The following is a 10,811-nucleotide window of genomic DNA, read 5'->3' on the forward strand; positions in this document are numbered from 1 at the left end:
TTTTGACCCGGCAAATTTCTGCCACCATGTAGCGACTAGCGCCCGTGCCGCAGGGACGTCAATTCCATGCACCAAGGTGACCACTTGCAAAAAAAAAGTACCACGAATTTAAAAAAAGTTAATGATTTGAAAAAAGTTTGCGAATTTGAAAATTTTCATTGATTTGAATTTTTTTATGAATTTGACAAAAAAGTTCATGAATTTGATAAAAGTTTGCGAAATTGATAAACATTCATTCATTTGAAAAAAATCATGGATTCAAAAAATAAGTTCACGGAGGTTTGGGCGCCCGGCGGACAGATCAGCTATGTACCTCTACATGTAGCTCGTACGTGTCACATACAGAGGTCCTCTTTGAATTGCATGATTGAGGGATGGATCCGGACAATCACAAGCCTACTTTTTTTCATATAGAAAATAGAGTATAATCTCGATCCCTACCTGTTGTAGGAACCTATTGTGGGCCTCCTTTTCAGTGTCATTTGCCGTCTAGTAATGCACTATTTGAGTATAATGTTGTTTGATTCTTTCTTTTTAGGGAGAAACTTTCGATCTAGTTGTAATCAATCATGATAGTACAAAGAACAACAAAGGTAAATAAATTTCAAGGCCAATGGATAAAATTTGGTCTTCTAAATCCAAATAAACATATGCATTTTATTACTTTTATTTTTTTACCGAGTGGCTTGTAAAAAAACACTTGGCAAAGACCTATTTCCCGAGTGTTACGAAACGCTTGGCAAAGTCCCTACTTTTGCCGAGTGAGTACTCACAAAGTTTCTATTGCCGAGTACCCTTGTTTTGCAAGTGTTTTGTAGGAGATACTCTGCAAAGGCCATGTTTGTCGAGAACCTCGTGAAAAATCACTCGGCAAAGAGCCCGACACTCTGCATATAACATTTTCCCGTAGTGTATAGATTAAATGATTTCACATGGGTGACAATCTATAGAAAGAAATGATATTTTTTGTGAAATTAAATTTAGTTATGCTCATTGAATCTTGGCAAGAATTAGTCTCCTCCTGATTGTAAATATGTGTTGGGACTTGGGAAAAACGATGACGATGAAAGCTTGAAGCTTCCCCAATTCGAGTTCACATTGCCCTGCTCCAGAAAAAAAACGTTCACAGTGCGCCCCAAACAAGTATGTCCGCTTCGGATTCTTCTGGAAGATCATTACTTCGAGTTGGTTCTTGTCCCGATAGCACACACACATGATTTTGTTTTCTTTCTTGGAATTATCCGCTTCCGGATTCATTCAAATGAAACCGTCCAGAGAACCTCAGGCCCGGCACAGATTATTACAGCATCCTTAAACGTCTAGTAGAGGAAAAAAGACTGTATTTTCTGGCATGTCTCTTTCCTTTGGAAGAGAGAGGTCAGCAACTGCAAACTCAATGACTGAAGCTTCAAGTAGTACTAACTTCTTCTCATCAATTTTAGAAAGATAACCTCCGGCCCAGATTACTTCACCTTTCTCCAGTAACACCCTGACCACATGTTTTTTTGCAACTGAGAGTTGACAGCAAGCTAGCCTTCTCCATTGTTGAGAAGATATTGTCTACCCCTTCCAGGTTGACCAGAAGGTCACAAGACTAACAAAATAATCAACTCCTGCGATTTCCACAACAGAAAGCCGAAAAAAGAATGCAGTATTTATTTGGTTTCAGAGACAAGCATTGTGCTTCAACCAAAGGAGCTACTTTTAAGCGTACTGGTATTGACTGACGGACCGATCATGACCATAAAGAATATGTGTAATGTGTGCATCCAGTGGAGGCCTCCAGATCGCACAACTTTTATCTAGAATTTTTCTTCACGGTAATCGCACAACACCCTAGAATGCACCACGACAAATGTTTCTGAGATGAGAATCCCAATGGCAGTACAGTGCTGATCCTTCAAGCTCTGTCCATGATCAGTCAGTCAGTCAAAACAATGAATAAATGTAAATATTTCTTACCGGAGAGACACAGGCATCTGCAATGTATTTTCACAGTCAGCAGTTCCTGGGAGTAGCCTAACGCTTCTCATCTTAAAAGCATGCTTAGCACAGAACATCAGGTTACTAAATAAAGTGCACTAGCGCAGGCAACTAGATTTTAGATGACAACAAAGCTCAATTCTGTTTACCAGTCTACAGCCCATGAATACAACACACTTAACACTTCACAGAAAAAAATTAGCACTACTGTTGAGAGGGGCATAACTGAAAGTAACCAGGATATCACTGGTGGCAAATTGAGTTTACATGCAATGGTTGCTGAAATTTAAAAAATGCAAGCATTTAATCTAGAGCAACCTAGCTTTCTGTAACATTATGAAGAGAGAGATCACAGCTTAGTTGAGTGAACATAACAGTAACTATCATCAACAGAGGGCAAAAGCAGTGCATCAACCATCTCACAATTATTAAACAGACTATTTTATATCTGGTTTGTGTTGCACTCCTTGGTCACGCCTTCTTGTTGCATGAATCCATAAACGCCGAGATGAGGTATTCCCAGAGGCAAGTAGGCAAGTACTTTGCCACAAACTTGGATGCTGATAAATATGTAATGTGTGACAGATATCCAAACATTCCAGATCAGAGTTACACTTTCTTCATCACAAAAAGGGAGAAACTCATATGACCTTCAGGAGTCAGGCTTGTTATTTCAATTTACCACCTTGTTTTTAAGTAGGAAGTTTCAAGTATACTCTTTCAACTGTCAGCCGAACTCTCAGGAGGCTGGTACTTTACTGGAAGCAACTCTACGTGCTCCCTTAGTTTCCCTTCCCCTGAGAAGAGAAATACTATTAACGAAATCGTTGAGGCTTCAACTGACAGCTGTTTAGCATCAAGTTTAGCGAGATAAGTTGCAGCCTTCACAACTGCACCTTTTTTCAGCAACGCCCTGACCACTTGATTTAGCAGGATGGAGTTGGGAGCACAGCTAGCCTTCTCCATTGCTAAAAACATATCATCAGCCTCTGCCAGCGACCCTTCTTTTATGAAATTCGTCATCATTACACTGTAAGTCACAACAGAAGGCACCAACCCTATGGTTGATATAGTAGCAAACAAATCCTTGGCTTCTTCAATTCTCCTGGTCTTAAACATTGCAGAAATCATGGTAGTGAGAATTATGACATCAAACTTCACATTCATTGCACATAACTTCTTGAACAGCTCTATTGCTTCATCAGTGCAATTATTTTTGCAAAGTCCACTAAGAACTATGGTGCATGTGTCAATGCCCACCGGTATGCCACTTTCAATCATTGTATCGAATTCTTCCTTTGCAAAAACTGTTCTCCCACAGCAAAACAGCCCATCAAGTATAATGTTGTACATAATAGTCGTGGGCTTAACCCTGCTGAGTGAGATTTCCCTAAAAAGACTCAATCCATCGTCGATCCTTCCAATTTTACAGTAGCCATTAAGAAGTATAGCATACGTAATAGCATCAGGTTGGAGGCCAGCGGACTTCATAGCATCAAGCACTGTCATTGCTTCCTCCACCTTGCCAACAAGGCAATATCCATCCATTAGTGAATTGTACATAATAACATCAGGCTGATGACCAATACCTACAATGAAGTCAAACATATCCTGTGCATCCTTTACATTTCCTTCTTTGCTCAGGTTGTTTATTACAGGATAGAAGAACACACTGTTAGAACACAGACCTCGATTAACTGCTTCAGAAATCAATTCTTTGGCTTTCACAAAATCACCATTAGAGCAAGAACCCAGAACCAGGCATTGGTAAACAACTATGTCAGGTGAAACTCCTTGATTGACCATCTGATTAAATTTGTCCATAGCAGCATCCATCCTGCCCATTTTGCAAAGTGAATCTATTACTACTAGATAGTCAACTACATCTGGGTTTACTCCTTGTTGCTTCATTACTTCGAACATGTGCATAGCCTCGTCCATCAGTCCACGTGTAGAATATGCTCTGATCAGTATGTTGAAAACATGGTTGTTAGGTACAATATCATTCTGTACCATGGAATTGAAGAGACCAGTCATATCATCGAAGCATCCTTGTTTCGCATACCCATTAAGCATAGTAGAGTAGGAGGCAATATTAGGTTTGTGGCCCTTTGCAGCCATGGAGTCAAAAATATCTCTAGCTTCCTTTGTCCTTCTATGCTTGCAAAGTGAATCCATAAATGAGTTCGACGTGACAGCATTTGGTAGAACACCAACACTTACCATCTCTTTGAATACCCTAACTGCTGCCTTCCACTGACCCAAAGTAGAATATCCATGGATCAGACTGTTATATGTCATGACATCGGGTCCAATGCCTTTATCAACCATTTGCCGAAGGACCACTTCTGCCTTACCCATTGCTCCGGCCCTGCTTAGTGCGATGATAATTGAGTTGTAGGTCACCACATCAGGTTGAACTCCCAGTTGGGGCATCTCATGGAAGAGATTGCATGCTTTGTCTACTTCACCTTCTCTAAAGCAGCCGTTGATTACTATGTTGAACGAGAAGACATCAGGCGCACAGTCCAGTTCGGGCATCCGGTGGAGCAGCATGTCCAAAGCCTCATTTGAGTGCATCCGGTGGGGCGGTTGGCATTGCTGGCCGTCTCCGCTCTCCAGACGAGGGAGGGCGAGAGACCGTGCGTGCGTCCCCTGACGAGGCGCTCCGCGCTCGAGTGGCGTCACCTGCGACGCTCGGCGCGCGCGCGCACCAACCAGCCTCTCGGGGGAACCGGTCACCGCCGCCGCGCCCGCGGGTTGCAATCAATGCCGAGCGCGCTGAGCAGCGGCGACGAAGAGGAGACCCCGGCGCCAAGCGGAAAGCGCGGGAGGAGCAGCTCACCTCCGTCAATGAGGACGGGGGCGCAGGAGGCAGGACCGGTGGGTCTGGCGGCCGGAGAGCGTCTGGAGTCTGGACGGGAGAGGAGGGAGGACTGGGGGACATGGATCTGTGCCGTTGGATCCTTCCTCTGGTCTAGACAGGCACTTCATGATTCAGTTTTTTCTTTTCTTTACGGGAGGATGTACTATAATCAGTAGAGGTGAGTTAGTTCACAAGGTCAGCGGATGGATGTAGAGGTTTTGGCATGCATCAATTAGAGTCTATATAAGTAAAGCAGTAAATAGTGCGTGTTGGTCTTTCTTCCAATCTAAATCTACAGAAACTCCATCGGATAATTCATGTGTATTAAAATCCTAGTATGAAATTGCTACGTTAGTTTGCACAAGACAAGATGAGGCTGGTAGCCACTCCCTCACCAGTTCAGCACAAGCATCGATCGGCTTCCACCTCAATTCCTTCACTTACTACTCCACCTCAATTCCTTCACTTACTACTCCAACTCAAAACCCACACTACGATCCGGGCCAGTACTAATCTTTGGAGAAATCACATACGGGACGAGGGCTCTGCCGCTGGAACTCACACGCTCAGGTTCATGTACCGGGCAGGGCAGGGCAGCCAAGCCCCAAGTCTGCGGCGGTGTCTCGCAGGGCAAGAAGCGGCAGGCATCCGGCCTCTGCCGCTGCCTGGAACCACACGCACGCACACTTGAGCTGAGTTCACAAATTACATTGCCTTCATGTGCTTTCAAGTTCACAAATTACTTCACTGCCTCGCAAGTTCTGCACTTGGCTCGCTCTGCTATTTCGATGGGCGCTTTTGCTGACCTCTGTAAAAATAAAGAGTCATTATTCTTTTCGGTTCCCCCTGTTAAACCATGTTCTTCTTCCACTTTGTACACACGAAAATCATAACTATGACAAGAGAGTGGATCAAGGACGATGCAGCTGGTTACGAGAAGCACGGAGCTTCTAATTTTTTTCAGAGATAATTCCCGGTGATGCAGACTTGCAGAGCAAAAAATAAATAGATAAACGAAAAACCAAGCAAAAAAATATCAGAGCCAGGTTTCGATCCTTGTTTTGTTGGTGCAACATGGTATATTATTTATACGTTTCTGATCAACAGCATGACCAATGAACACCACGCCTTACTCCTGTGTCCCAGGAAAATTCTGCTCTTTTAGCACTGGCAACTTGTAAACATGATCTTGTAATTTAGCAAACAGATAAAAACCTGGCTTTATTGCAAGCCAAGCCAAATTATGAAACAAACCAAAACTTACAAGCTCACCATATCAATATGCCACTTGAAAGCTTGCGCTCACGCGAACCGGCACGAATAGCTGTATAATACATAGAGACTTAGGCGTACATGATTGTTCTTTTCTTGAGTTGAGGCGTGCATGAATTAGAGTGTAGCAAAGTAGCTCACAGAAATTTTGCTGGTCTACCTTACAATGTAAAGAAAGCCTATCGGAAAATTCTTATATTTTAAAATTTTATATAAATTCGGAGTTAGTTTGCAAGCTGAAAAAATAACTACTGATAAAAATTTCTGTGAAACTTTAGCCATTTCTTTCTTCTCCCTCTCCATCCCTCTCATTCTCCTACCAATGGCACAGCCGCGAGTACAACATTCGCATGTGCAGTTTCCATGAAACCAAAATGCCCATTAATGGGCAGCCCTGCGTGTCTTGTCCATCTGCGCCCTATCCCTCTTTGTTTCCCGTTAGAGCGCCCTTTTCGGACCCTTTTTCCGCCAGAGCGTGGTTATATAAATTGACATTTCTTATAATTAATGACTGGGATGCTAGTGTTCCGTGGGTCAGATTTTTTCAAATCGAGTTCCCCGCTCGCTACCATGCAGCCATGATCATCCATCTTTCTCTTTCCCACCCACTATTTTTCTCCACGACCACCTCGCCTGAGCCATGTAGTGTCTAGGCCCTCCTCGTGAGTCCTCGGGCGAGACGAAATAAGAATGTGCCGAACGGTAAATACTGACGAACAAACAAAAACACTTACATGTGGGTCCACAAAATATGGAGTTTGAGTTATGAAACTCTGTGTTCGCGCACAACCCTCAAAAAATTATGAAGCCCGGCATAAAATGGTTTTGGAGCCTATGAATACGACACGTCCGCTAGAATTTATCTTTCTGTAGTTTTTCAACGCAGAAATGAAGCATGTGGCCTTTGGTATGATGGGAACCGTGTCCCTAGCCTCTGGTTTTCCTTGTTTTCTCCGGTACTTGTAGTTTGTGTTATCATTGTCACCGATCATCGAAGGAGAGCATGGTTATCTAGCATATATCTAAATAGTTTATCTCCATTATTTAGTTATATTTCTTTCGACATGCACACATCCAACATCGCCACACATGCCACCTAGTCGTCCACGCCATCAATTACATGCAATCCTTTCATATACCTTTATGTAGCAGATGAGTCATCCATGTCATCAAGCACATATAAAGCCTTCACATCATTAAGTTTTACTAGCAAAACGGTCAATGCGTTGCAATGGGAGAAAAAAAATCATAATCTCCAACGGCCATGACCACATTTTGTTGCAACGCCAAGATACACTATCACTCTCATATTCTTGAAATAGAGTACAATTTTTGAAAATCATGAACTTTTTTTAAAATCGTGAACATTTTCCATAGTCATAATTCATGAACATTTTATCCTATTTGCAATCACTTTTTTAATTGTGAACATTTTTTAAAACAATTTTCTTGAACTAACGAGCATTTTTTGGAAATTGGTTGATTTTTTTAAAATTCACAAATATTTTTTTAGTTAGCAAACATTTTCTGAAATGCATTATTATTTTTTGAATCACCGAACATTTTACGAATCAATAACCTATTTTGTAAGTCACGAACGTTTTTTGAATTTTAGGTTATTTTTCACTTCATGAACATTTTTTGAATTGGTGATTGTATTTTTCAATTTTATGAAATTTTTTTAATACACAAACTTTAAAAAATCATGAATATTTTTAAACTTGCCAAACATTTGTTTTCAAAATTGTGAACATTTTCAAAAAATCACCAAAAAAATTGAATTGACAAAAAATTATGTATTATTAAATATTTTATTCAAAATTTTATTTTTTTAGTTTTCGGAACTTTTATGAAGTCCCAAATTTAGAGTAGGAAAAACAAAGAGGAAAGAAAATCGAAATTTAAAAAACAGGCCACCCGGGCATGGGCCGGCCCAAACAGGGGCGCTTTATTTTTTGCCAGCATGCAGAGGGTAGTATAGAAGGTTCCTACTGCATTGGCCGCCCAGGCGAGGTAAAATGTTTTTATCACTTATAGGTGGCATCGGTTGATAATTTTTTGCAACTTTTGGGGCAATTTTGGCGACATTCGTCCAGAAGCAATAGCCCCCTTTATTATTAGGCATATTTTTTTTCAAAAACAAAACAACCCCCCCCCCCCTCCCGCGAAGTCACAAGGTCACGATGTGCTACAATGTGCAGCCACCTTCCATTTACTGCTAGGTATGTACCATTCATATATGACGAGAATGTAGAGGGGCATTATTCTCATATATATTCAAATTTTATCGGTGACAAATTTATGACTATTAATTTCCAAAACAAGGTGCGTGGATATTATCTAGTTTTCCTCATGGTGAATCTTTTCTCTTAGAGAAATATGAAGAAAAAAAAGGTAAAGACATTTTGAGGACTTGTTTTTTGGTGTACAATGGAAAAAACATGCATGAAGGTTTTTCAATTAGGATTCATGTAATTTATGTTAAAAAAAAGTACACTGTTTCGAAACCGAGGAAGGTGCAATGCCTTTGTTTTAGGCGGGGAAGGTGCAATGTCTGGTATTCCTTCACGGGTTGGAAGTTTCCTCTCAGGCCTTGTTCGGATACACTCCTCCACAAGAGGATTGGAGGGGATTTGGGGGGTTTTGACTTGTAGGGGTTTAAATCCTTCTCAATCCCTGCCAAACCCCCTTCAAATCCCTGCCAACCGAACACAGCCTCAGGTTGGTATAGCCCCCTACCTTAGCCGGCCCAATTGCCCCCTCCATTCACTGGGCTTAGTTAGGCCGCTGTCGGGCAGTGGAATTTCGTTGGAGTATATGGTATTGGCGGTTCCCTCATTCACGCGGCAGCAAATCATTCGCAAAATCGCAATGCCTCCTCCCGTCGTGCGGCGCCGCGGGTCTGCCCCTCCGGCGCCGGACCCACCTCCGGCGGGTCGTCCTCCTCCTCCGGCGCGTCGATGAAAGATTATACCCGGTACTTTCGGGGAGCTAGCCGCCAGTATAGGTGAGCAGCCAGCCCGTCGTCATTATCTTATCCTCTATCGCAATCTGCCACAATGGAAACCGTGGCGGCCAGAAGATTTTTCCGTCTAGGGAACAAATGCATCCGATCCCACATCTTTCCCTCCATAGATCGGCGTGTTAGGGTTCGTGGAGGACCTTTCACCTCGGAGCTAGGCTTCACGCTTTTGATATCTGGATGAGGTTTTTGTTTCCCTTCCTTAATCCAGCTTGCTTAATTTTGGTGTGTTGGTATAAGCGATGACTTTGCGAACACCCTTGGGGTGCTCTTGGTGCTGCTAGAGACGCCATCCGGCTTCGCGGTTTTCAATTTCTGTGGGATTTACCTCAACTTGCCAGATGCAATGCAGGTTAATTATTACTGATGTGCTTGGCTTCCTCTAGTCGTCGATACTAAGGGCATCTCCAGCCGCGCCCCCAACAGGCCCCCCCAGGCCACTTTTTCGGCGCCGGCGCCGAAAAAACGGCTAGTCGCGCCCCTAGGACGCCGAAAATCGCCGGTTCGGACCTTTTTTCCGCCCGGCGGTCACAGGCCGAACCCGGCGCGCTGGGGAGCCGTTGGAGGCTCCAGCGCTAGGGAAAAGCACGCCTGGCCCACACCGAAAGGGGAAAAGTCAAGGTTTTCTTCCCCCGACTCGCCTCGCACCCCCCGCGCCCTTGGCCACCACTAGCTATATCCCGGCGACGGCCGCCGGCCTACTCCGCTAGATAGCCATTCCCCGCCGGAAAATAGCAGCGCTTCGCCGCGGCAGCCCCTCCCGCAGCAGCTGGGCATTTCCGGCCGCCATTTCCGGACGCGGAGGCGCGGTTTAACGGCGGGTACACGCCCACCGAGCGCAAGGTGTTCGGCGTTTTGCCTGTGTCGGCGATGGACTCGGATGAGGAGGAAGAGCTCGCCGCGTTGCTGGAGGAGGAAGCCGCGGCCGACGTCCAGGAAGAAGAGCATCTGATGGTGCTCGCCGCCCTCGCCCAGCTGCTGGCGAGCAATGAAAAGCCGCGTCGAGGTGGCTCGGCGCCGGGGCGGGTGAAAGCAAAGAACCGACATCGTCTGCAAGGCTACTGCATGCTCTACTCCGACTACTTCGCCGATGCTCCACTTCATGGCGAGAGAACATTTCGGCGCCGTTATCGGATGAGCCGAAAGCTCTTCCTCAGGATTGTGAATTCCATCCGGGAGTTCGACAACTACTTCAAGTGCAAGATGGATTGCACTGGCGCTCTTGGATTCACCTCCATTCAGAAGTGCACGACAGCGATGAGGATGCTTGCATATGGAGCTCCCGGTGATTCACTCGACGACTATGGGCGCATGGCCGAGTCCACCAGCTTAGAGTGTTTCTACAAGTTCTGTCGGGCAGTGGTGGCAGTGTTTGGGCCTCAATACTTGAGAACACCCAATGCGGAAGACACTGCTCGGATCCTAGCCCAGAATGCAGCAAGAGGATTTCCTGGGATGCTTGGAAGCATCGACTGCATGCATTGGAAATGGAAGAACTGCCCATTTGGTTGGCAGGGGATGTACAAAGGCGCCAAAGGCGGTTGCAGTGTGGTGCTTGAGGCGGTAGCCACACAGGACCTCTGGATTTGGCACTCCTTCTTTGGTATGCCAGGAACTCACAATGACATCAACGTGCTGCAGTGCTCTCCTGTTTTTGCCAAGCTCGTT

This window comes from Triticum dicoccoides, chromosome 2B (genome assembly GCF_002162155.2).
Source record: "Triticum dicoccoides isolate Atlit2015 ecotype Zavitan chromosome 2B, WEW_v2.0, whole genome shotgun sequence".
Classification (NCBI taxonomy): Eukaryota; Viridiplantae; Streptophyta; class Magnoliopsida; order Poales; family Poaceae; genus Triticum; species Triticum dicoccoides.